The 26,209-nt window shown below is 26.8% G+C and overlaps 24 non-coding genes across 24 annotated transcripts; 14 read left to right on the top strand and 10 right to left on the bottom strand.

Annotated features, from left to right (window-relative positions):
• The first annotated feature begins 753 nt into the window (after window positions 1-753).
• Window positions 754-826, top strand: Trnar-ucg (transfer RNA arginine (anticodon UCG)). Its single transcript has one exon. It is a non-coding gene; the product is annotated as a tRNA-Arg (tRNA).
• Window positions 827-2,655: 1,829 nt separating this feature from the next.
• Window positions 2,656-2,727, top strand: Trnap-ugg (transfer RNA proline (anticodon UGG)). Its single transcript has one exon. It is a non-coding gene; the product is annotated as a tRNA-Pro (tRNA).
• Window positions 2,728-2,809: 82 nt separating this feature from the next.
• Trnak-cuu (transfer RNA lysine (anticodon CUU)) lies at window positions 2,810-2,882 on the top strand. The gene has a single exon. It is a non-coding gene; the product is annotated as a tRNA-Lys (tRNA).
• Window positions 2,883-3,192: 310 nt separating this feature from the next.
• Window positions 3,193-3,265, bottom strand: Trnav-aac (transfer RNA valine (anticodon AAC)). Its single transcript has one exon. It is a non-coding gene; the product is annotated as a tRNA-Val (tRNA).
• A 2,318-nt stretch (window positions 3,266-5,583) lies between these two features.
• On the top strand, window positions 5,584-5,656 carry Trnar-ccu (transfer RNA arginine (anticodon CCU)). Its single transcript has one exon. It is a non-coding gene; the product is annotated as a tRNA-Arg (tRNA).
• A 1,297-nt stretch (window positions 5,657-6,953) lies between these two features.
• Window positions 6,954-7,026, top strand: Trnav-aac (transfer RNA valine (anticodon AAC)). The gene has a single exon. It is a non-coding gene; the product is annotated as a tRNA-Val (tRNA).
• A 1,749-nt stretch (window positions 7,027-8,775) lies between these two features.
• Trnad-guc (transfer RNA aspartic acid (anticodon GUC)) lies at window positions 8,776-8,847 on the bottom strand. The gene has a single exon. It is a non-coding gene; the product is annotated as a tRNA-Asp (tRNA).
• A 1,603-nt stretch (window positions 8,848-10,450) lies between these two features.
• Trnak-cuu (transfer RNA lysine (anticodon CUU)) lies at window positions 10,451-10,523 on the top strand. Its single transcript has one exon. It is a non-coding gene; the product is annotated as a tRNA-Lys (tRNA).
• A 499-nt stretch (window positions 10,524-11,022) lies between these two features.
• Window positions 11,023-11,093, bottom strand: Trnag-gcc (transfer RNA glycine (anticodon GCC)). The gene has a single exon. It is a non-coding gene; the product is annotated as a tRNA-Gly (tRNA).
• Window positions 11,094-12,656: 1,563 nt separating this feature from the next.
• Window positions 12,657-12,729, bottom strand: Trnak-cuu (transfer RNA lysine (anticodon CUU)). Its single transcript has one exon. It is a non-coding gene; the product is annotated as a tRNA-Lys (tRNA).
• Window positions 12,730-13,197: 468 nt separating this feature from the next.
• Window positions 13,198-13,279, bottom strand: Trnas-aga (transfer RNA serine (anticodon AGA)). The gene has a single exon. It is a non-coding gene; the product is annotated as a tRNA-Ser (tRNA).
• Window positions 13,280-14,353: 1,074 nt separating this feature from the next.
• Trnap-ugg (transfer RNA proline (anticodon UGG)) lies at window positions 14,354-14,425 on the top strand. Its single transcript has one exon. It is a non-coding gene; the product is annotated as a tRNA-Pro (tRNA).
• An 83-nt stretch (window positions 14,426-14,508) lies between these two features.
• Window positions 14,509-14,581, top strand: Trnak-cuu (transfer RNA lysine (anticodon CUU)). The gene has a single exon. It is a non-coding gene; the product is annotated as a tRNA-Lys (tRNA).
• Window positions 14,582-16,066: 1,485 nt separating this feature from the next.
• Trnad-guc (transfer RNA aspartic acid (anticodon GUC)) lies at window positions 16,067-16,138 on the bottom strand. The gene has a single exon. It is a non-coding gene; the product is annotated as a tRNA-Asp (tRNA).
• A 699-nt stretch (window positions 16,139-16,837) lies between these two features.
• Window positions 16,838-16,909, top strand: Trnad-guc (transfer RNA aspartic acid (anticodon GUC)). Its single transcript has one exon. It is a non-coding gene; the product is annotated as a tRNA-Asp (tRNA).
• A 709-nt stretch (window positions 16,910-17,618) lies between these two features.
• Trnav-aac (transfer RNA valine (anticodon AAC)) lies at window positions 17,619-17,691 on the top strand. Its single transcript has one exon. It is a non-coding gene; the product is annotated as a tRNA-Val (tRNA).
• A 715-nt stretch (window positions 17,692-18,406) lies between these two features.
• Window positions 18,407-18,479, bottom strand: Trnae-cuc (transfer RNA glutamic acid (anticodon CUC)). Its single transcript has one exon. It is a non-coding gene; the product is annotated as a tRNA-Glu (tRNA).
• An 83-nt stretch (window positions 18,480-18,562) lies between these two features.
• On the bottom strand, window positions 18,563-18,634 carry Trnap-ugg (transfer RNA proline (anticodon UGG)). Its single transcript has one exon. It is a non-coding gene; the product is annotated as a tRNA-Pro (tRNA).
• A 1,125-nt stretch (window positions 18,635-19,759) lies between these two features.
• Trnas-aga (transfer RNA serine (anticodon AGA)) lies at window positions 19,760-19,841 on the top strand. Its single transcript has one exon. It is a non-coding gene; the product is annotated as a tRNA-Ser (tRNA).
• Window positions 19,842-20,310: 469 nt separating this feature from the next.
• Trnak-cuu (transfer RNA lysine (anticodon CUU)) lies at window positions 20,311-20,383 on the top strand. Its single transcript has one exon. It is a non-coding gene; the product is annotated as a tRNA-Lys (tRNA).
• A 403-nt stretch (window positions 20,384-20,786) lies between these two features.
• Window positions 20,787-20,857, bottom strand: Trnag-gcc (transfer RNA glycine (anticodon GCC)). Its single transcript has one exon. It is a non-coding gene; the product is annotated as a tRNA-Gly (tRNA).
• A 1,087-nt stretch (window positions 20,858-21,944) lies between these two features.
• Window positions 21,945-22,015, top strand: Trnag-gcc (transfer RNA glycine (anticodon GCC)). The gene has a single exon. It is a non-coding gene; the product is annotated as a tRNA-Gly (tRNA).
• Window positions 22,016-22,537: 522 nt separating this feature from the next.
• Trnak-cuu (transfer RNA lysine (anticodon CUU)) lies at window positions 22,538-22,610 on the bottom strand. Its single transcript has one exon. It is a non-coding gene; the product is annotated as a tRNA-Lys (tRNA).
• A 2,144-nt stretch (window positions 22,611-24,754) lies between these two features.
• On the top strand, window positions 24,755-24,826 carry Trnap-ugg (transfer RNA proline (anticodon UGG)). Its single transcript has one exon. It is a non-coding gene; the product is annotated as a tRNA-Pro (tRNA).
• The last annotated feature ends 1,383 nt before the right edge of the window (window positions 24,827-26,209 follow it).

Below are 26,209 nucleotides of genomic sequence, written 5' to 3'. Positions count from 1 at the left end.
ATACAATTTTTCAACTTTTTGATATATGTTTAGTTTATTATTGTTGTTAACTTTTATCAATTTTGAATTGTAAAATAAGCTATAAACAAATAAATATAAAATAAGTTTAAAAAGTTTTATGTAAAGTTTAAGCTTTTTAACATATGAAGCTGTAATTAATTTTACAATAGAAGCAAATTTGAATTAGAAAATTGTATGAAGAAGTATAATAAATATTTAAAAAAAATAAAAATTAAACTACTAACTTATACTTCCTAAACATTAAAAAAGTGTTGCTTTTTAAAAAGTTTATAATATCAGCTAATAAGTTTAATTTAAGTTAAGCAGAATTAAAAAAAAAAGTAAGTTCATTAAAGACTGTATAGTAAAATTAAAACTGTTAATTTTATATTTGATATAAAGAATTCCAAAAAAAAAAGTTCTATCAGAAGAGTATATTGAAAACATCAAGTTTGAAAAGTTACTTAAAGGTTTTTTCTGTAGTATTAACATACTATCTTTAAAAATTAATAAATTGGTTATATTTTAAACACAATAATGCCTTACATAACATTTAATTTAAAATTTAAGAAATGATTTTATTTCTTCAACCATATAGAGAAACAGCAAACTTAGCATTGCTAGCAAGCTGCTTTAATAAGAGAGAAATTGAAAAAAAAATTTCTCACAGCAATTTGCTACGCAGAGCTTTATTTGAGAGTGTTAAGCTAAACAAGCGCATTTATATACGCGTATGTCCAATCTCAATAGACCGGCCGTGTGGCCTAATGGATAAGGCACTCGACTTCGAATCGAGGGATTGCGGGTTCGAGTCCCGTCATGGTCGTCTTTTTGTTTTTATTTTCAATAAGTACATTAATAACAGAAAACATTTTCACATGATCATATTCTAAATATATAACAAAATGTTTAGATAATTATTGTTTTTGTCAAAATAAGACTTATATTCCCTTTAATTTGTTTATCATAATTTTATCCAAATAAATGTTTTCTGATAGTTTTTAATGTAGTTATTTATATAAAATCGATCCAAGTCCAGAACATGTTTTGTTTTCGTTGTGCTGTGTTTGTATTTTTGTTGCTTATAATATATTTTAATTAAAAATATTTAAAAAAGTTTATTTTTAATTGAAAAGTATACTTTACTTAGTTCTACTTATTACCAAATAACTTTTGAGTACTTTTTGCTTGTTTGTCGTTGTATATACCTAGTTGTAAAAATATTTACAATTTATAAGTATAGTAGTTTGCTATTCATTGATTTATGTTATATAAATGATTTTATTGTAAATATGTTTACTTGTGCCTGAAGATCTGCTAATTTAAATACTAATGTAATGCAATATTCTTGGCTGAACCTTATTATTGTCAGTGTGAAGTACTAAAACTAAGTAAAATTTTTTGTGTTTAATCATAAGTAGGCAAAACTGATTATTTGTTTGTATATGTAACACAAAATATTATATTATGTATATGTGTTACAAAATTTATAATCTGTTATGGTTACTCTTTTGCTATTACAAATAAGTGACATAAAGTTTTACAAATAGTTGTAAGAGTTGACATTCTTTAATAGGTGGAAAACAAATCTTTTAATTGCTAAAAAAATTTAAATTTAAACATGTAACAGGTTTTTGATTATAAGTTTTGTCAGTCTGAAACTGAATTATAATGAAATTATGTACATGAGCAATGAACATAAAGTACAATTTCATATATTTACAATGTCTTCTTTTTATTTTAAATACACTTAATTATAATACAAGAATTGTAATTTTAAAGAATAACTTGAATTTATTATTATTAATATTTAATATAAATATCAGAAAGTAAATTTAAAAACTATATGTCCTTTGTAAATTGTTTTTAAAGCTTAATAGATTTTAAGTAAAAATACATGAACTAAGCAATTTGTAATTTTTTTACTTTTATTTAAATAAAAAACTCTATAAACTTATTTTAAAAGTTTCAACTGTATTTTATAAGTATTTTTTTTGTAAAAAATTAACCACTTTCAATTTTTAGTATTAATAGTAAGGTTTTTTTTTATGTCAGAACATTTAATGATGCGACATTATTTAAATAAAACTCATTAAAATTATAAATAACGTTTTATTTTCTTTATTGAAACAGCTTTTTGTTTATTTTGTTCGGTTGAGCTTTTATATAATTAAAACATTTGTTAACTAAATCAAAGTATTTTATTAGGATGTAGCAGTAATGGACAACATAGCACTCCGAATAGAAAGAAAATTATTTACCCACAAGCAAATTTCGCCAGAAGCACAAATGGTTAGTGGGTTAAATTGTTGAAAGTTTTAAGCTAGTATTGGCATTTAAAATGCATGAAATAAGCTTGTTTTGGCTCTTGAATTTCCAGTACAAAGTTGTAAATAGTATATTAAAAATATTGTAGTATCAAATCAATTATTGTTCAGAAATGATGTACATAGTTTATGTAAAGCTAAAATAAATAAATATTGACAATGAAGTCAACAGCACACAAGCGCATTTCAAACTGATCAAGTAAAACCTTAAGTTTAACCATAAATATAGCAATCGAATAACTAGCAGCTGAACATTGAGCTCACATTGTTACGTCATAGACAGCAAATATAGCATAATATAAACTTGACTACATGCTTCTTAACAAGTGGCTCGTTGGTCTAGGGGTATGATTCTCGCTTTGGGTGCGAGAGGTCCCGGGTTCAAATCCCGCACGAGCCCATTTTTTGTGTCTATTAAAGCATTATTACGTCATACCGTCGTCACAAAGGCTTTATAAACTCAACAAGTTCATTTCCAACGTGCCCGGCTAGCTCAGTCGGTAGAGCGTTGGACTCTTAATCCAACGGTCGTGGGTTCGAGCCCCACGTTGGGCGCAGCTTCTTTTAGGTATCTGGAATAAGATACTGTTTAATTTTGTCATAGTTATACCAGCAACTAGTTTTTAAGTATACAATTACCTATTTTCAAAACAGCTTTCTAAATTTTCGATACTTTTGATTAACATTTTAATAAAAAGTTTAACACTCTAAAGTTAATTTATGATTGTTTTAATTTTGGAGGTATAAAGAATAAATCATACTACAAAATTGAAATAAATATTTCTCTGTGCTTAAAAAAGCTTTTTAACATGATATAATTTTTAATGTAACATTTGGTATTAACGATAATAAGCTCACCCAAAAATGTTTCCGCCCGGGCTCGAACCGGGGACCTTTCGCGTGTTAGGCGAACGTGATAACCGCTACACTACGGAAACCTGTGGTAGCAAACAGTATATTGCGTTAATGAACTGTATAAATGAGTGAGCTGGTTAAAGACTAGTTTTATATGAAGCTCGCATACTGTTTAGCTATGGTATATTGTAGTTATTTTAATAATTATTGGTATACAAATCCTGACCAAACTTGAAACATTTTCGGTTTTAATGTATATATAAATATATATGTATATCTTATAAGTAAGCTAATATAGAATCAATGCAATTGCTCTGGTGGCTGCAAATGTAATTTGAAAGGGGGGCAATTGCCGTTTTGGGAACTTTATTTACAAGGCAACAGTTAACTCTGACCTTGAAAAGAAGTTCTACGTTGGCTTATGCTCAACTCAGTTCAGACTCCGATATGCTAATCATTTATATGAAAATGAGACTGAGCTTTCAAAGTATGTTTGTGACCTAAAGCGCAAAAACATTGATTTTAGAATAACGTTGGAAGTGATAAAAAGAGCACAGCCAATAGCAGATGGTAATAAGCCTGTTTGTAGGCTGTGCTTAAAAGAATCAACGGCCGTTGTGTATGCGTTGAAAAAAGAAGGTTGCTTAAATAAGAGAAGTGAATTTATACCGTTTTGTCGACATATAAAAAAGTTTCCTCTTGAAATACAATAACTTATAAAAGTATTTCATAGTCACTTAATTGTAGTTTGAAATATAACTTGTGAATTGAAATATAATTTGTGACATTGTTTTTTCGGATGAAGATTAATTCTGCACTTAATATTTGTACTGAACTTATTTAATAACTACGTCATAGTGTTTTTTGTTTTTTGTATATCTGTTGTATCATTGTTTAGCTATTTATTTCAAGCTGTACTAGCTGAAGATTAAAGCATTCAGCTTTATGAAGCGTATGTTCTGTTTTTTAAAAATTTATATTTCTTATTAAATTATTTAAAAGCCCTTCAAGTGGGTTCTGTGGAAAGTGTTGAAGTTTATTTAACCACATTATTTTCTATATATATATACATCTTTTTAAATTATTTTTATATTGCTTTCTATTGAACACAAATATTGCCGATGAAAGCATGTAGTGCGCTGAAACACCTGTACAAGAAAACAAAAACATGTAAATTAGTGATAAAAAAACAACGGATTAAAACAAACAACTAAATTAAGAATGACTTTTATACTATACAAATGTCATAGTTGTAACCATGATTAAGTAGTGTATAAATATAAAAATCAAGTTCTTAGTTTAGTTGTTTGTTTTAATTCGTTGTTTTTTACAGATACTACACAACATACTAAAATAAATAACAAGGTATTTCTACATTAGATTTACAAAGATAATCTTAATACTATGTGTTATTACCAAGTAGCTTAAGATTGCTTGATCATAAAGATTATTTTATGGTTTTTTGCTAAGTAATCAATAAAGTTAAAAGTTCATGATTCAGAATTACTTCTTATAACTAATTTAAATAATTTACTGTAAAAAAGTGTTATTATTAGTATACTATATTGATAATTTTAATAATATTGAATAACTGAAAGTTTCTTTAGGATAAACAATTAAGTATTATTTAATAATAAAAATTTTAAGTAAGAATTTAAAAATAATAAAGAAATAGTTATGAATGTTTCACAAACTTCAGATTAAAAGCCTCCTTATTTATTTAGTCAAGGTTACGTTAATAAAAACAAATGTTGAATTCAATAATTTACTAACTGTTTTAAACATTAAATAAAAGTTAATTAGAAACTAAACAAATCAGCGGTTAAGCAAATTTCAGAAAACTAATCTTCAAAAAAAGTATACGCTTCATATTATAAACAACTAATGCAATAAATATATAATTCTGTTTCCAAGCTTAGAACTTTTTAATCAATTCAGCAATCCATTATTTTTAAGTTTTAGTTTTTTTTGTCTTGAACTTTTTAAAGTCATGTCGAATTTAGTAACAAAAGGGCGTATTAGGTTAAATGCATCTTAATTTAAGTATTTTTAAACTTTTTTAGTTTCAAGTACAGAATTTTATTAGTAGTCTATTTTCTATCCGGAGTTATGTTAAGAAATATACAAATGTTAACTTTATAATTCAGGCATATTGTTAAAAGTGTATGCGTTACCTCGTGTTACACAAAACCAAAATTTTTCTTAATATGTTTTATGACCTAATTTAAAATAGTACAAACGTTTTTATCTTTACCTTTATTAATTACAATCAAAAGTTTCGTCAACAGTTAATGTTAAGTTACTAATCCTTGACGAATCTTTTTTGACGTCAGTTAATGCATTATTACGTCATAGCACCGTCACAAAGGCTTTATAAATCAACAAAGTTCATTTCTAACGTGCCCGGCTAGCTCAGTCGGTAGAGCGTTGGACTCCTAATCTAACGGTCGTGGGTTCGAGCCCCACGTTGGGCGCACCTTTTTTATCTTAAGTGCAATAAGAGCTAATTAATTTTAATTATTTAAAGAAAAGTTTTTTTCTTAAATAAAATTTATAACAATCTTACTTCCTACACATACGTAGTCAAAATTTTTGCACTTGTATTCGTTTTTTTCTAACTATGTTTTAGTTATTAAGTGTTCTACATGATAAAGTTTGTGAAGGTTTTCATACTAACTTTGATTTTTAATTTATTGTTGTTCTTGCTAAAAGAAAACCATTTGAACTTACAGTCATTATAAATAAGCAAATACATTGCTGAATTAAGTTTTGTTATTAAAATATTGTATTTAATTAGTAAAAATTTCTTCAGGTACTTTTTATTTAGAAATTAAGCTATCTACCTGCTTATTTGCTTTTAAACAATTTTAGATAATCGATATAAAATAATGTTTATGTGTCGTAGTTGATAAGGATAGTTAGTTCTGTTCAATTATTTAAACTTTTTTTTATTGTTACTTTGCAGGTCCTAATGTAGTTTAACATTACAATACGTTTGGTAAAAACTATTTTTAAAGTTGAATATTAACTTTTAAGACACATAGATTGTCAATTAAAGTTTAAAACAGGCTCTCTATAGAGTTATGGAACAAATAATCATCTATTAAGTTATAAGAGTGGCTGTCTAAAATTAGGCCAAATTAATTTACCTCATTCTATTATTGATGGTTATTTCAATAAAACTGTTTCAAATAATAAGATCTTAAAGTTTTTAAGGGAAACTTTTTCTAGTTGCAATTATCATTAAAACATGGTTCTATGTAATTTTTTGAGGAAGTTTTAAATTTCAGGTTTTTTTTTCAAAAAATCAAGAACTGCTTTAATAGAAAAATAATTGTCTTCAATCATGCAAAATGTTTTTCAATAATAATTTGCACAGAAAAAAATTCCAGCTAAAAACTTTAAGACCGTACTTTTTGGTCCCATACAGATTGAATATGGGTAGTTTTTAGAAAATTTGATGGTGCTAATATGGAAGTTTTTTATTATTATCTAAAACTTTGCACAGGGTGCTTTTGTGATATTTGCCAAATGAAAAAAAAATTAGTTGTAAACACAAAGGTCACCAAAGTATTTATAAGCACTCTAATATATATAAATACTGCAAAACAATTAGTTTTTTTAATGCTTGATTTAATTTTTATTCTGCAGATATGCAAACAAAACACAATTTACCATGATAGATGCGATGTAAGCTTCACATAAAAGCTCTAAGCACAAACTTACTCACTTAATCAGTTTATAAACGCTACATACTGCTTCATATCACAAGTTTCCGTAGTGTAGCGGTTATCACGTTCGCCTAACACGCGAAAGGTCCCCGGTTCGAGCCCGGGCGGAAACACTTTTGTTTGATATAGCCATCAATAATAGAATGAGGTAAATTAATATGGCCTAATTTGAGACAGCCACTCTTATAACTTAATAGATGATTATTTGTTTCATAACTCTATAGAGACCCTGTTTTAAACTTTAATTGACAATCTATGTGTCAAATTATTTTATACTCAACTTTGAAAATAGTTTTTATTAAATATATTGTAATGTTAAACTACATTAAGACCTGCAAGGTAACAATAAATAAAAGTTTAAATAATTGAACAGATTTAACTATCATTATCAACTAGGACGCATAAAGATAGAAATAAAGAATAATTAAATGAAAACATTAGAATACAAATATTTGTATGATCGTCAACAGTTTTTTTTCAAACGGTTAATAAATAGCTAAACAATTATCTCATGAGAAATATTTTACATTTTTCAAAAGACCATTAATTGTTGTACCTGTAAACTTCAGTCTAGCAACGTTTTCAGTTTGAGGGCCAGATGTAAAAAAATTTAGTCCTTGGCGGGCCTGAGCATTTTAATTTCGTTTATTTCACAAAAAAATTTATCCAATTCGTTTTGACAAAACTATTTCTATGTAGTTTTTTTACTATATCTAGTGTCAGTTTAAAATCTACCATAAGTTGTACCTAAGAACTTTTTTGCTATTCATTTCGAATCTCAGAAAATATAGTATGAATTTCATGCGCTAGATTTACATGCTTTTGCGGGCTGCAGTTTTACCTTTCGCAGGATTTCACTAAATTTTTGTTAACATTGGCAGACCGTACGTTGCCCATTGTTACCTAAATCTGTGTAGTCAATTTTCAAACGTGTTTCTTATACATGTGACAACAACGTTAACTCTGATTTTTAATTGATAAAATTGCTTTTGTAAAGTCTCTTAAATCTGACCATGCAGTCAAATTACACTGTTTTTATTTTGTTTAAATATTGAGCATTGACAGTGTTTTAAGTGCATAGAAGAGTTTTACTGATATCATTATAGGAACTCACACCAAGTAGTAAATTGTTATTTTTGTAAACTCAAACATGATTTTAAACGCCGTACAAACGTTTAAAAAAATATTTTAAAATCTTAAACATATGTAAAAGTATGTATTTAATAAAAATATTTTTTAATATACTTATGACAAAATTTATAGAATAACATTCGATTGTATGTAATAGTATTATTGTATATTTTTTATTTTGTCAAATTTGTAGAACAAATTTTAGCTCACTATTTTTGCAGAATATCAAAACACGAAAAATTGTAAGAAAGAAAAAAATAAACTGCTGTTACACTGACATATATGAAATAGTTTAGCTGTATAAATTTGAAAATAAAATAAATTAATTTATAAACTTTTCTCATTGTCTTCCACTTATTTAGATAACGTATATTTGACGTAACAATCCTTAAATTTTTGCTCAATTTTGTGCACATTTTGATTATTTTTAAATACTATATTATAATAACAAACTAAAGTGCTTATTCTGTTTAATAGATTGGTAAAACAATTGTATTATAAAACTTAGTGTTTTATTAATATGTATTATATATATATATATATATACAAATTAAACTTAACTAAACTAGAACCATAAACTTGAACAGTATATAAGTCATTTATATTTATATACAGTTTTTGAACAAGTTTAATTATTTTTTTATATCGAATTTTAAACTAATGTAATAGTAAGTTATTACAGAATATACTTAAATGAAAAAAGTAGCTAACAAAATTTAAAATCTATAAACCTCCCCGTCGGGGAATCGAACCCCGGTCGCCCGCGTGACAGGCGGGAATACTCACCACTATACTAACGAGGACTTGTTAGACTACGATTTGTTTAGATCATAAACTTAATTGGCTTTAAAATTGTACTTAAGCTTAAGCACACTTGTTTACAAAACAATAAGCACTGAGTTGGCTGTGTATGGTTAAATTTGTATTCACGAATAGTTTGATTTTGTGTGGTTTATGGTAATTTATTTTTATTACAGTATTGTTATCTGAATTATTCATATTATTAGAACTTTAATGTGTTTAAATTCAAATTATTTAGTGTAGCTTTAAAAATGATAATTTATCAAAAATACAATAATTTGATTTTAGTTAAAAAAAAGCGTTGAACTTTTTTTTCTTGTATTCTTTTAATTCTATTTAAAAATTATTAAGTTTTTTCTATTTAAAAAAATCTATAGTGATTTTTTTGAATAGAAAAGCTTACATTTATTATCATGTTATTAAAAATTAATGCTGCCTAGCTGATTACTTTTTAGAGGAATTAATGAAAACAATAACCATTCATGATGTTTGTTTTCTACTTAAAATTTTTATAGTAATTCTATTTGTATACGAAAGTGAATATTTAAATTTAAGTTCAATAAATAAAATTTTACTACCATAAAATTAAATTTAAAACTATTAAGTTTAAAAAAAGAAATTAAATATAATAATTAAAGGCCAAGTTTAAATTTTAGTTTATACCTATGTTTTCATTAATTTTTAGTTTGTTGTATTTTCATATTTTAATATACAAATAGTGATACCTAGTAATGTTTATTTGAAGATAATTACAATACTATTTATATCACTAACTTTTTAGACAGGATATTTTATTATTAAAAAACTTTTTTTTGCAAGTTATGATTTGAAAATTGCCTTTGTTATATGATTTTGTATCATAACTGGTTGTAATAGTTTATTTAGATAATTTGAATATTAGAAAAAGAAATTTAATAAAGTTCAGCTATTAGTAAGATGTTAAAATTTAAGTTTATTTTAAACTTTTTGTCTAGAAGTTAAGATAGCCTTGGTTTAGCAATAAAAAATTTTAAGTTTTACATTAAATATTAAGTTACAGAGTTTTGAAAAGTTCATAAAACTTTGTAAAGTGTTGTTTTAGGGTAGTATATTTTTCTTAAGTAAGAATTGCTTAGAGAATAACAAAGTTTACATATTCATCAATTTAGTTCTGATAACACACTATTAATAACAAGAGAAATCTTTTGATTAGTATGTATTTAGGAGGGAAGCCTTTTACAACGTTTAGAGTTTACGTCAGCTAACAAGTGCTTTCAAATTAAATATTTTATCATTTAAAATATAAGGTAAATAAAAAACTCAAACAACAACTTATCTTGACTAGAGTTAGTATATTAGTTAGTAATAAATAACATTTGCATGTCAGTTATGGTTTTTTCGCTTATTTATTGAGCTCTCAATGGTTTTCACATAATCGGGTGGATTTTGATAGTATACCCTTGAAAGCAATTGTTTAAAGTTAGTTACTAGTTGGTCTGAGAGAATGTTATGCAAGGGTCTCAGGTTCAAATTTCGGTCGAGCCCTTTTTGACGTCAGTAAATTCATTATTACGTCATAGCATCGTCACAAAGGCTTTATAAACTCAACAAAATCATTTCAGACGTGCCCGGCTAGCTCAGTCGGTAGAGCGTTGGACTCTTAATCCAACGGTCGTGGGTTCGAGCCCCACGTTGGGCGCATCTTTTTTGTCTTAAATAAAGATAGTTTTCATTTCTCCATATAGATTTTTTAAGCAACAAGGTATTATAACTACTTTTTCAAAGCGTTTTACTTAAAGATGATTTCTATTTACTACTGACTTGAGCTTTACGGCAATTCTAAACTTTTACAATGTTACTGGTTGTTTTTGATAATGAAAGCAATATACGTATTTATACTAGGGTGCTTATTTTTACAGCCACTTTTGATTTTCCGGCTGGATAAAAAATTATGCTTTGGAAGTATCATAAAAACACCCTGTGCAAATTTTTGGTGATTGGAAGAAACTTTTACCTTGGCACCAACCAATTTTCTAAAAACCACCACAATGCAAAATGTGTTGAATCCAAAAAATGCGATTTAAAAGTATATAAGTACTCTATATTTAAACTTTTCCTTGCAAAAATAATTTAATTTTTTATTATAGTTACCCCATCAAGTTACTAAACAGTTTAAGTCAAAAAGTTAGTAACAAAAATGCATTGTCCGGGATTCGAACCCGGGCCTCCCGCGTGGCAGGCGAGAATTCTACCACTGAACCAACAATGCTTGTGAAGTGAGGGCATTGTTGCGTTTATAAACTAATAATGCTTTTAAAATTCGCATCTGTTCCGTAAAATATCAGCTTTTAAGTACAAATTTTAGCTTAAATTGCTTTTGTTCCTTTTAACTATAAGTGCTTTTGTTAAAAAAGGTTGTTTTGTACTACAACCCTGAGTTAAAATTGATAAATTTAATCCTGTAGTGGTTGTACATATCATGTATTCAGTAAATTACCTCAAAATTGTTTTTTTTAACAAAACAAATAAATCCGATAAAGTAATACTATGTTAACGTTGCGTGTGTACAAATACTCTTAATATTTCAAAGTGCTTAAGGGTATCATAAGTTGTTCAATAATAGTGTAATCTAATAAAACATGTCTGAAATAAAAAAACAGAATAAAATATTTTTACAATAAGTGAATAATAAACTAGAAGCTATCTTTTATAAAACAAAAAAATATTTTTTGAAGGAGAAAAATAATACAATTGTAGAAATAAATAAAAAATGTTAGTATAATTAGATGTAAAAAACATAGTATTTACAACTATTATATACTAAGAAAAATATTGACAAACAGTATTGGCTCAACTAATGGTTTAAACTAAAATTAACATATATAATTGGTGCCCCAACTAAAACCAATAAAAAAAAATTGTATGGAAGTTATATCCGTTATAATCTAAGCTGGTAAACTATTAATCATTAACAGAAAAGAAAATTATAAACATAAGAAAATCTTATTGTATTTATAACTAAGATAAAAAGAAATTTATAAAAAATTACGTACAAAAAATATGAAATGATTTTACATGTTCACAATTTATAAAGTAGTTTTTTTTAACTTTTGGTTCCTGTCAATAATTCGACGAATATTTAGTTTACAGCTATTATTAGTTTTTAAAATTAAAATTAAACAAAAGTTATGTGCTATAACTATAAAAGTTGGATAATAATGCATAATTTAATTCTAATACAACCCCAAAACAACAGAAACTTGAGCAAAAACTGGACTTGAAAACAGATACTTTGAGGATAGATGTCAATTTTACAAGTAGTTTAAGTTTATAATCGCAATAATCCATATGTATAACAAGCATTGTTGGTTCAGTGGTAGAATTCTCGCCTGCCACGTGGAAGGCCCGGGTTCGATTCCCGGACAATGCATTTTTGTTACCAATTTTCTTAGTTTGATTAATTTATCAATAAAGCCGATCGTAGACTAAAACTCCATTTACCCGTTAACGATTTAACGAAACTTTTGAAACGGTATATGCACGTTTATTTAAAAATGATAAATAACTATTGTTACAATTTTTAAACACATAGTGCACAGTTTGTAAGTTTAAAAGCTTAGGCAACCCTAATCAAACCAAAAATAGTATAAACTAATTAGTAAATATTTGTAACTTTCTTATCAAACCAATTCAAAAATATTTTATAGGAGAATTTCATTGAAAAAAATCTAAACCACATCTTTATTAAATGAATAAACCTTAAAACAGATTTAAGTTGGTTGTGGTTAAAAAAGCAATAAGAGTTAATTTTATAAACATTACAAAAAAGTTGCGCCCAACGTGGGGCTAGAACCCACGACCGTTGGATTAAGAGTCCAACGCTCTACCGACTGAGCTAGCCGGGCACGTTAGAAATGTACTTGTTGGGTTTATAAATCGTTTGTGACGATGTCATGACGTGATAATGAATTTACTGAGGTCAAATAAGGATCGTATGAAACTGTAATACAAAGCTGTAGGTATTTTCAACGGTTTTTTTATGGGTTCCCTAGTTGTAGCAAAATTTTGCAAAAACGGCTTTATTTTTTTTTTCATTTCTGACGTATTTTTAAAACTTTTTTGTATAATTATTTAGGTAAGGTATTTTCAAAGATACTTTTTTCTGAACTATTCAATTTTATTTTTACATGACGTTGTTTTTAAAACTTTTTTGTTAAACTTGTTAAACATTGTATGAATTCTATAGTTAAGCAAATGCTTTAGCACATTGTTTACCTTTTAAATAGTAATTTTGATTTTAAGAAACAATTATCTCACAATAACCTAAAACAAAACTACCCAAAGTTTCATGATTAACTTAAATTATAAAAATGCGTCGTCGGCAGGATTCGAACTTGCGCGGGCAGAGCCCAATTGATTTCTAGTCAATCGCCTTAACCACTCGGCCACAACGACTTGTGGAGAGAAAAACATATTAGGGTTTATAAAGCTATTATTTATAAATTGCTTAACAATAATTTTTGTAGTTATAAGCAAGTTTTATCAAATTTTAAGCTTTATAGAGGTTGTAGAACAAAAATTTCCAACTAAAATTTTGTTTGGAAATTGTTGTTAATCAGGTTTTTGTTTTTAGAAATTAATTATTTATTACATTATTCTTAGAATGCATCTATGCGACTTGTTGTTACAGAATTAAATAAATACTAGTTATCTCAATTTCGTATTACAGTTTTTAGTGATCGGTAATAAAGCATTTTAAGAATTAACTTTTAGTTAAAACCATTAATTTGTTTTGAGTAATTTAGTTTCTGTCAATCACTGCTACTTACAGGTTTCTTAATTTTCATGTTTAACATATGAACAACTTCATATGCATTATGATTTTTCAAAAAAAAAACGTAACTAGATTCCCAGTGTAAGTGAAATTTTATAGTAAGATATCGTAACAATATTCATTTCAATTTACATCTGTTATATTAGACTAAATATAGAAATAAAATTTTGTCAACATAACAAAAAAGGTGCGCCCAAACGCCTAACACTTGAAATTACTTGTAGAAAAACTTTTTATATTTACTATTACATAGCATTAGAAGTATAATAGAGTACAAGTACAAAATTCGAATAACTAGCACAGTATAAAAATGATGCACTCACGACCACTGAAAGCAAGTTTTAGTTTTTTTTTTACTTTCAAAAAATACTTGACCAAAAAATCTGGTAAATTTTAGTTTTCATTAGACAACACACATACAAGAAATTAAACGATAATCATCACTTTACAGAATTTAAAAACAAACTACCATATGTATATATATATAATATATTTATTAACCAATCAATTAATAATGAAAATATACACAATCGTTTTTAAACAACGTCTACTACTTTATTAACATTTTAACTAAATTGTATTAACTTCAAATACTGTTAAACAAACAGTTTTGTAAAACGTAATCACAACATACTAGTTGTTACATCATGATACCAGATATGATTATAAACCGAACATACCTCATTTTTACAAGCGGCTCGTTGGTCTAGGGGTATGATTCTCGCTTTGGGTGCGAGAGGTCCCGGGTTCAAATCCCGGACGAGCCCATTTTTTGACGTGAGTCAATGCATTATTACGTCATTGCATCGTCACAAAGGCTTTATAAACTCAACACGTACATTTCTGACGTGCCCGGCTAGCTCAGTCGGTAGAGCGTTGGACTCTTAATCCAACGGTCGTGGGTTCGAGCCCCACGTTGGGCGCACCTTTTTTGTTTTTATGTACCTTGTACCTTTTTTGTTTTTATGTACCTTTTATCAAAATCATACTAACAACCAATTTTTTAGCAGCCTTTTACAGCTTTTCTAGTCTGCTAGACATTTCTCATAAGTTTAACTGTTATACATATGTAATTAAACAATTCACACATGAAATCCAAGTATTTTAGACATTGTTTTAATCTTAATTTTTGGTTATAGTCGGTAGACTAAAAATGCTTTGAAAAGATGTTTAATTATTTCCAAACAAATACATCGTTGACTGAAATTTTAATATTAAAAAATAGTTATTCAAGCACTTTTGATTTATTACTGAAATTATTTTTTTGTTAACAACAACTTAAGTATATAGATTTGGTCGAACTTTAAGTAATGTTATACGTTTTAGCTGATGGTTGTAGTTTAATTTGTTCAATTATTTTAACTTCTTTAGATTTTTATTGCTAATGAAGGTCCTAATGTATTTTTCCATTGATTTTAACATACTAATAAACGTTTTCAAATAAGCTTTGCTGGTTGTTGACTAACTCATAAATAACTTGATTCAATAAGTTAACTAAGAGCTAAGATATTATTTTTTTACAATAAACAACCTATGTAAACAATGTAAAATAATTTCATTTCATTTTTTTTCATATAAATAGCGATTAGTATATTGTGTTTAGAAGGGGTACCTAAAAGTAAGAATTTACAATAAAAATGTTTCCGCCCGGGGACCTTTCGCGTGTTAGGCGAACGTGATAACCGCTACACTACGGAAACTTGTGTTGAAGAGCAGTATGTTGTGTTTATAAACTTAATAAGTGAGTTTGTACTTGACTGGCTTTATATGAAGCTTACATAGCATTAAGAATGGTATATTGAAGTTTTATAATAAATATTTGCATATCTGCAGAATAAAAGCATTACAAATCATTAACAAAATTTGAAACATTTCGAGTTTATATATATTTTATTTTTATCACTAAATATTTTTTTTGATATTTATGTTATTTATTAGTTTTTACTAATTATAATTATTATTTTTGCAGTTTTTTAAGACTAAAATAGTTTTATCATAAACAAGAAACTATAAACCAATTAAAGGTTTTTTATGACGTAGATTAGACTTCTTATTTATCAAACATTTTAATTGATTTATCTACGTCACAATAACAACAGTTTTGTTTGAAAAATATTGTAACTTTTATACATATATTACTACATTGACAAACTTAAAAGCAGTAAAAATTTAAAGTTTAACTTCTTTTTCTAAACTTATTATATACCTAGACTAAGACTATACTTGAAAAAACAGTTTATATTTATTTAAATTACCATGAAGTAGAACAGCATATAATGTTATTTTATTATAACAAGTGTAATTATTTTTCCATTGCATTTTTTAAACTGTATAGAGGTGTAAAAGTAAAATGTTATTTCAAAAAATTCATACATATTAGAATAGCACATAATATTTTATAAAAAGACCTCCCCGTCGGGGAATCGAACCCCGGTCGCCCGCGTGACAGGCGGGAATACTCACCACTATACTAACGAGGACTTGTAGCATGATCATTTGTTCAGATTATAAACTTGATGGGCTTGAAAGTTTTTACTTAAGCTTAAGAACACTTGTTTACAAAACAATAAGCACTGAGTTGGCTTGTATGGCTTGCTGTTTTAAATTAGTGAACTTATTTTGATTTCTTTTTGTATAAATTCAAACTGTTTTTATACTTTAACCTTTTGAAATGTAACTATTTACAAATTTTAAAATGTTTGAATAAAACAAGCAAGCTATATATAATTTAGTTTTTTGTTAAGGTTGATGATTGCTTCAAATTAAAACAACTTAAGTCAGCTGTGGTACAAAAGCTAAAAGCCTTAGTTAGTTTTTTAAATACTTTTAAAAAATAAAATACTTTAGTTTAATAAATACTTTTAGCTTTTGTACCACAGCTGACTTAAGTTGTTTTAATTTGAAGCAATCATCAACCTTAACAAAAAACTAAATTATATATAGCTTGCTTGTTTTATTCAAACATTTTAAAATTTGTAAATAGTTACATTTCAAAAGGTTAAAGTATAAAAACAGTTTGAATTTATACAAAAAGAAATCAAAATAAGTTCACTAATTTAAAACAGCAAGCCATACAAGCCAACTCAGTGCTTATTGTTTTGTAAACAAGTGTGATTAAGCTTAAGTACAATTTTAAAGCATATTAAGTTTATAATCTGAACAAATGAACATGCTACAAGTCCTCGTTAGTATAGTGGTGAGTATTCCCGCCTGTCACGCGGGCGACCGGGGTTCGATTCCCCGACGGGGAGGTCTTTTTATAAAATATTATGTGCTATTCTAATATGTATGAATTTTTTGAAATAACATTTTACTTTTACACCTCTATACAGTTTAAAAAATGCAATGGAAAAATAATTACACTTGTTATAATAAAATAACATTATATGCTGTTCTACTTTATGGTAATTTAAATAAATATAAACTGTTTTTTCAAGTATAGTCTTAGTCTAGGTATATAATAAGTTTAGAAAAAGAAGTTAAACTTTAAATTTTTACTGCTTTTAAGTTTGTCAATGTAGTAATATATGTATAAAAGTTACAATATTTTTCAAACAAAACTGTTGTTATTGTGACGTAGATATATCAATTAAAATGTTTGATAAATAAGAAGTCTAATCTACGTCATAAAAAACCTTTAATTGGTTTATAGTTTCTTGTTTATGATAAAACTATTTTAGTCTTAAAAAACTGCAAAAATAATAATTATAATTAGTAAAAACTAATAAATAACATAAACATCAAAAAAAAATATTTAGTGATAAAAATAAAATATATATAAACTCGAAATGTTTTAAATTTTGTTAATGATTTGTAATGCTTTTATTCTGCAGATATGCAAATATTTATTATAAAACTACAATATACCATTCTTAATGCTATGTAAGCTTCATATAAAGCCAGTCAAGTACTAACTCACTTATTAAGTTTATAAACACAACATACTGCTCTTCAACACAAGTTTCCGTAGTGTAGCGGTTATCACGTTCGCCTAACACGCGAAAGGTCCCCGGTTCGAGCCCGGGCGGAAACATTTTTATTGTAAATTCTTACTTTTAGGTACCCCTTCTAAACACAATATACTAATCGCTATTTATATGAAAAAAAAATGAAATGAAATTATTTTACATTGTTTACATAGGTTGTTTATTGTAAAAAAATAATATCTTAGCTCTTAGTTAACTTATTGAATCAAGTTATTTATGAGTTAGTCAACAACCAGCAAAGCTTATTTGAAAACGTTTATTAGTATGTTAAAATCAATGGAAAAATACATTAGGACCTTCATTAGCAATAAAAATCTAAAGAAGTTAAAATAATTGAACAAATTAAACTACAACCATCAGCTAAAACGTATAACATTACTTAAAGTTCGACCAAATCTATATACTTAAGTTGTTGTTAACAAAAAAATAATTTCAGTAATAAATCAAAAGTGCTTGAATAACTATTTTTTAATATTAAAATTTCAGTCAACGATGTATTTGTTTGGAAATAATTAAACATCTTTTCAAAGCATTTTTAGTCTACCGACTATAACCAAAAATTAAGATTAAAACAATGTCTAAAATACTTGGATTTCATGTGTGAATTGTTTAATTACATATGTATAACAATTAAACTTATGAGAAATGTCTAGCAGACTAGAAAAGCTGTAAAAGGCTGCAAAAAATTGGTTGTTAGTATGATTTTGATAAAAGGTACATAAAAACAAAAAAGGTACAAGGTACATAAAAACAAAAAAGGTGCGCCCAACGTGGGGCTCGAACCCACAACCGTTGGATTGAGAGTCCAACGCTCTACCGACTGAGCTAGCCGGGCACGTCAGAAATGTACGTGTTGAGTTTATAAAGCCTTTGTGACGATGCAATGACGTAATAATGCATTGACTCACGTCAAAAAATGGGCTCGTCCGGGATTTGAACCCGGGACCTCTCGCACCCAAAGTGAGAATCATACCCCTAGACCAACGAGCCACTTGTAAAAATGAGGTATGTTCGGTTTATAATCATATCTGGTATCATGATGTAACAACTAGTATGTTGTGATTACGTTTTACAAAACTGTTTGTTTAACAGTATTTGAAGTTAATACAATTTAGTTAAAATGTTAATAAAGTAGTAGACGTTGTTTAAAAACGATTGTGTATATTTTCATTATTAATTGATTGCTTAATAAATATATTACCATATATATATATATATATATATGGTAATATATATATATATATATATATATATATATATGGTAGTTTGATTTTGAATTCTGTAAAGTGATGATTATCGTTTAATTTCTTGTACGTGTGTTGTCTAATGAAAACTAAAATTTACCAGATTTTTTGGTCAAGTATTTTTTGAAAGTAAAAAAAAAAATTAAAACTTGCTTTCAGTGGTCGTGAGTGCATCATTTTTATACTGTGCTAATTATTCGAACTTTGTACTTGTACTCTATTATACTTCTAATGCTATGTAATTGTGAATATAAAAAGTTTTTCTACAAGTAATTTCAAGTGTTAGGCGTTTGGGCGCACCTTTTTTGTTATGTTGACAAAATTTTATTTCTATATTTAGTCTAATTTAACAGATGTAAATTGAAATGAATATTGTTACGATATCTTATAATAAAATTTCACTCACACTGGGAATCTAGTTACGTTTTTTTTTTTTTTGAAAAATCATAATGCATATGAAGTTGTTCATATGTTAAACATGAAAATTAAGAAACCTGTAAGTAGCAGTGATTGACAGAAACTAAATTACTCGAAACAAATTAATGGTTTTAACTAAAAGTTAATTCTTAAAATGCTTTATTACCGATCACTAAAAACTGTAATACGAAATTGAGATAACTAGTATTTATTTAATTCTGTAACAACAAGTTGCATAGATGCATTCTAAGAATAATGTAATAAATAATTAAATTCTAAAAACAAAAACCTGATTAACAACAATTTCCAAACAAAATTTTAGTTGGAATTTTTTTGTTCTACAACCTCTATAAAGCTTAAAATTTGATAAAACTTGCTTATAACTACAAAAATTATTGTTAAGCAATTTATAAATAATAGCTTTATAAACCCTAATATGTTTTTCTCTCCACAAGTCGTTGTGGCCGAGTGGTTAAGGCGATTGACTAGAAATCAATTGGGCTCTGCCCGCGCAGGTTCGAATCCTGCCGACGACGCATTTTTATAATTTAAGTTAATCATGAAACTTTGGGTAGTTTTGTTTTAGGTTATTGTGAGATAATTGTTTCTTAAAATCAAAATTACTATTTAAAAGGTAAACAATGTGCTAAAGCATTTGCTTAACTATAGAATTCATACAATGTTTAACAAGTTTAACAAAAAAGTTTTAAAAACAACGTCATGTAAAAATAAAATTGAATAGTTCAGAAAAAAGTATCTTTAAAAATACCTTAGCTAAATAATTATACAAAAAAGTTTTAAAAATACGTCAGAAATTAAAAAAAAAACTAAAGCCGTTTTTGCAAAATTTTGCTACAATTAGGGAACCCATAAAAAAACCGTTGAAAATACCTACAGCTTTGTATTACAATTTCATACGATCCTTATTTGACCTCAGTAAATTCATTATTACGTCATGACATCGTCACAAACGATTTATAAACTCAACAAGTACATTTCTAACGTGCCCGGCTAGCTCAGTCGGTAGAGCGTTGGACTCTTAATCCAACGGTCGTGGGTTCGAGCCCCACGTTGGGCGCATCTTTTTTGTAATGTTTATAAAATTAACTCTTATTGCTTTTTTAACCACAACCAACTTAAATCTGTTCTAAGGTTTATTCATTTAAAAAAGATGTGGTTTAGATTTTTTTTCAATGAAATTCTCCTATAAAATATTTTTGAATTGGTTTGATAAGAAAGTTACAAATATTTACTAATTAGTTTATACTATTTTTGGTTTGATTAGGGTTGCCTAAGCTTTTAAACTTACAAACTGTGCACTATGTGTTTAAAAATTGTAACAATAGTTATTTATCATTTTTAAATAAACGTGCATATACCGTTTCAAAAGTTTCGTTAAATCGTTAACGGGTAAATGGAGTTTTAGTCTACGATCGGCTTTATTGATAAATTAATCAAACTAAGAAAATTGGTAACAAAAATGCATTGTCCGGGAATCGAACCCGGGCCTCCCGCGTGGCAGGCGAGAATTCTACCACTGAACCAACAGTGCTTGTTATATATATGGATTATTGCGTTTATAAACTTAAACTACTTGTAAAATTGACATCTATCCTCAAAGCATCTGTTTTCAAGTCCAGTTTTTTTTGCTCAAATTTCTGTTGTTTTGGGGTTGTATTAGAATTAAATTATGCATTATTATCCAACTTTTATAGTTATAGCACATAACTTTTGTTTAATTTTATTTCTAAAAACTAATAATAGCTCTAAACTAAATATTCGTCGAATTATTGACAGGAACCAAAAGTTGAAAAAAACTACTCTATAAATTGTGAACATGTAAAATCATTTCATATTTTTGTACGTAATTTTTTATAAATTTCTATTTATCTTACTTATAAGTACAATAAGATTTTCTTATGTTTATAATTTTCTTTTCTCTTAATGATTAATAGTTTACCAGCTTAGATTATAACGGATATAACTTCCATACAATTTTTTTTATTGGTTTTAGTTGGGGCACTAATTATATGTGTTAATTTTAGTTTAAACCATTTGTTGAGCCAATACAGTTTGTCAATATTTTTCTTGGTATATAATAGTTGTAAATACTATGTTTTTTACATCTAATTATACTAACATTTTTTATTTATTTCTAAAATTGCATTATTTTTCTCCTTCAGAAGTATTTTTTATGTTTTATAAAAGATAACTTCTATTTTATTATTCACTTATTATAAAAATATTTTATTCTGTTTTTTATTTCAAATAAGTTTTCTTAGATTACACTACTATTGAACTACTTATGATACCCTTTAAAACTTTGAAATTTTAAGAGTATTTGTACACACGCAACGTTAACATATTATTACTTTATTGGAATTATTTATTTTGTTAAAAAACAATTTTGAGGTAATTTACTGAATACATGATATGTACAACCACTACCGTATAAAATTTAGTAATTTTAGGTTAGGTTGTAGTACAAAACAACTTTTTAAGACAAAAGCACTTATAGTTAAAAGGAACAAAAGCAATTTAAGCTAAAAGTTGTACTTAAAAGCTGATATTTTACAGGACAGATGCCAATTTTAAAAGCATTATTAGTTTATAAACGCAACAATGCCCTCACTTCACAAGCATTGTTGGTTCAGTGGTAGAATTCTCGCCTGCCACGCGGGAGGCCCGGGTTCGATTCCCGGACAATGCATTTTCGTTACTAACTTTTTGACTTAAACTGTTTAGTAAGTTGATGGGGTAACTATAATAAAAAATTAAATTATTTTTGCAAGGAAAAGTTTAAATATAGAGTACTTATATACTTTTAAATGGCATTTTTTGGATTCAACACATTTTGTATCGTGGTGGTTTTTAGAAAATTGGTTGGTGCCAAGGTAAAAGTTTCTTCAATTCTTCTAAAAATTTGCACAGGGTCTTTTTATGATATTTCCGAAGCATAAATTTTTATCCAGCCGGAAAATCAAAAGTGGCTGTAAACGTAATCACCCTAATATATATACGTATGTAGATTTCATTATAAAAAACAACCATCTTTACTATTGACTTCAGTAACATTGTAAAAGTTTTGCATGGCTGTTAAACTCAAGTCAGTAGTGAAAAATAAAGAATCTACAAGTAAAACGCTTTGAAAAAGTAGGTATAATACCTTGTTGCTTAAAAAATCTATATGGAGAAATGAAAACTATCTTTAAATATTAAGACAAAAAAGGTGCGCCCAACGTGGGGCTCGAACCCACGACCGTTGGATTAAGAGTCCAACGCTCTACCGACTGAGCTAGCCGGGCACGTTGGATAAGTACTTGTTGAGTTTATAAAGCCTTTTTGACGATGCTATGACGTAATAATGAATTTACTGACGTCAAAAAGGGCTCGACCGAAATTTGAACCTGAGACCCTTGCATAACATTCTCTCAGACCAACCAGTAACTTGATAAAATACATTTTAAAGATCTAAAAACAATTGTAATTGATATTTAACATGTAGCCCTTACTTTAACTAGCCTCTTAGCAATTAAGTGTATAAGTAAATATATATAATAACAAAATTGTTTTAATAAAGCGATGTTACTTCAACAGTTTTTAACCTGAACACATGCACGCTTTTTATTTCACAAGTACTTTCGTTTTATTAAAAACATTTTCAAGTGAATAAATGAAAATGCTTAAAATTGATAGTAACAAACTTATAAAGTAAACAAAATTAAAGCTAAAAGTTAGACTTTTTGGGCTATATAATACTGTGAAACGTTTATTCCACAATAAAACAAATAAGTACATAAATACAAATAAATTTCAAAAACTAAAATTTTAACAACTAACAACTCAAAAATGCATACAAGTAAACAAGCTAAAACATCATGTACAGAAATTCTCTTTTCACAATAAACGTAAAATACCACGATCTAAAATATTTTATCCTCATAAATTATTTTGTTTAAGTTAGTTTTTACTTTTAGTCGTTTTATTCTTAAACTTTCTTTGTAGTCTAAACTTTTGAATTCAGGGTGTTCTAAAAAATATCTTGTAAGCACTGTCCATTCCTATACTTTCAATATCAGCAAGATGATTCTCAAAGTAGTTTTTGAATAAGGCAGTTTCTACTCCTTTCCTATTGAGCTAATTTTTTTTGAGTTTTTTCCAATTATTTCTATGTGCGTTCCATATTACATTAAAAATATTTTTAGTCTGGCTTGTAAAAGTTATGGAGAATATTCTGCCCAATGTTCAAAGTGCAAAGAGATATATGTAGGCCAGACTAAAATAGTTCATTATAATATGGAACGCACATAGAAATAACTGTAAAAAACTCAAAAAAACTTTAGCTTAATTGATAAGGAAAATAGTCTGACTTGTGAGTGGAGGCATATATAAGCGTTTATAGAGCTATTATTTGTAAGTAGCTCACTAATTAAAATTTTGTATATGCACGAATTTAGGCAGGTTATGCTTGAATTATGTATTTAAAATATTGGTAAAAATTTATCAAACAAATTATTATTTGAGTTGAAGGTTCAGTTATTTTTTAAGTATATATGATAGTTAAATGATAAGTATATATGAAGCATTAAAATATTTTTACTAACAATGCAAAAAATAAAAAAATATTGAAATTAAAGTTTTTATTTTCAGAATACTCCTGTATATCTAAGTTCGTTCAAACATTTTTATAATTTAATTTTACTAAAAGTTTTTACATATGTTTTCCCAGACCTTTTAATATTTGAGTTTTTAATAAAGGTAAAATTAGCAAACTTCTAAATAGGTAATAATTTGCAAGTAACTACATTTCAGTATTTTAACTAGCTAATTTTTCATATTTCTTTAGTATTATAGAAAGAGAGTTAGCTAAAGTTTACTTATTTAATTGACTCTGTGAAATATTTTGTGATGTATTAAACTTTTTTTGAATATAAAAGTCTTTTATACTAAAATTTTTGGTATATTAGTTTTATGGAGTTTTACTTTTATGTAGATTTTGATTCTAGAATTTTTACAAACTTAAAATATACTTTTTATCTTTTAAAAATATAACTTGTACATGAAAACACTACTAAATTAAAAGATTTTAGTTTAATTAGTATGTGTGGTATACTTTATTTAAAATTTTGAGTGTTTATATTTTTTAGATCCTTTCAATCATGATATCTTGAAAAATATTATTTTTATAAACTGAATATATAAAACTTAAAACCTTTCAATTTGTTAGTTTAAGAAATAAATCAGTATTAATAAATCATTAACCTTTGTATAAGATTAAAGAATGATGAGTAATATTAAACCCATAACAACTAAAACCTGACTAGCTAAATGATGTTAAGCATAAGACTCAGGCCACAATGAAACAAGTGTTTTTTTTTCGAATGTATCCTCTTTATTACGTCATAATACCTGTAAGAATATAAACCGTGCGTCGATAGTATTAACAAGTGGCTCGTTGGTCTAGGGGTATGATTCTCGCTTTGGGTGCGAGAGGTCCCGGGTTCAAATCCCGGACGAGCCCGTCTTTTTTGACTTGGGCAATTCTACTATTTTAAAAGACTTGCTTTTTGACATTTGTGGTCTAATTGGTTGTTTTTTGGTCCTTAATGGAAAAGTTTCAAGGTTTCAATTGTGCATTTAGTTTAATTTGTAGGACATTTTAAACATTTCAAACTTTCTTAGACAGTAAATGGATTAAATAGTAAATTCAAAGTTATCTTTTAAGGCACGTTGTTACAAACTATTTGAGGATGTTATACAGTAGTAGTTTTTAAAAGTTTTAAGAAAGGTAGCTCAGTATAACTAGTTGTTTTTAAAACGTAAGAAATTAGTTTTATTAACGTAGTTTTTTTGAACGATTTTGTAAAAACCAAACTTTTTATACAAAGTTGCCCTTGTAATGTAAGACAATGTTTCAAAGTTACAGGTACTGTTACTTTAAGTATTAGTTTTCAAAAAATAATTTATTTACCTGTATTAAAAAAATTTCATTTAATATTTTTCAGATATTGCGAAAGTTGCATCATTAGATCCAGATCCGAATAAGACAAATTTTCCAAATTTCGATATTTTCATGGAAAATACTAAAAATGATACAGTATTAGATGCTCATGATAAATCTGACGAAGACGCTATTATTTCTCTTTTTTCATAAATTTAAGAATTATCTAGCAAATTTACTTAGAAAGTCTTAGTTAAAAAAAGTTACTGCAGTTATACTGAAAGTAAATGGCATAAATTTATTTCAAAAATTATCTTGACAGGCTTTTAACTGTTGGTAAAAGTTAAGATGATTATTTCATTTGAACAATAACATTTTATTCTATTTTTTTCTGGTTATTTACTAAAGTGCAAAAAATAACTAGAATTATTTTAATTCTATTAATTGTTTATGCAAAATTGCAGTTTAATAGTCAAAAAATATATTTTCTAATATACCGCAGTTTTTAAGTTATAAAATGCACTAGTAAAATTAAATTTATATGCACTAGTAAAATTTAATTGGTTGAATTGTAGTAAGTCTTTTATTTTTCTAAACTTTTTGTTAAAATTGCAGTGCAATTAATTTTTTTTTTAATTTATGCAACTTTGTTTAAGATAGGCTGCTACCTTGGTGTCTATACAAATACTTTGTTGATTTTATATTTTGGAAAACATACTTTCTTTTAAAAATCAAAAGCAATATTTATATAAGTTAAAGTTTTATTAGTAATATTTTTTTTACAAGACACAAGGTAAAGTTGGAGAAAATGATAAAAAGTAAAAAAGTTATTTGAAAATATACAAACCTAATTTTCAGTTTTTTTGTACAGTGCAATTATTATTTTGGTTTAAGGTTTCCTTTTTTATTTTTATTGGTAGTAAGTTTTAAAATTTTAAGTTTACATGACTATAAGGATTTTGA

Source organism: Thalia democratica, chromosome 6 (assembly GCF_965202585.1).
Source record: "Thalia democratica chromosome 6, ktThaDemo2.hap1.1, whole genome shotgun sequence".
NCBI lineage: Eukaryota > Metazoa > Chordata > Thaliacea > Salpida > Salpidae > Thalia > Thalia democratica.
The sequence above is the reverse complement of the archived record's forward strand: the minus strand, read 5'-3'. Positions and strand labels throughout refer to the sequence as shown.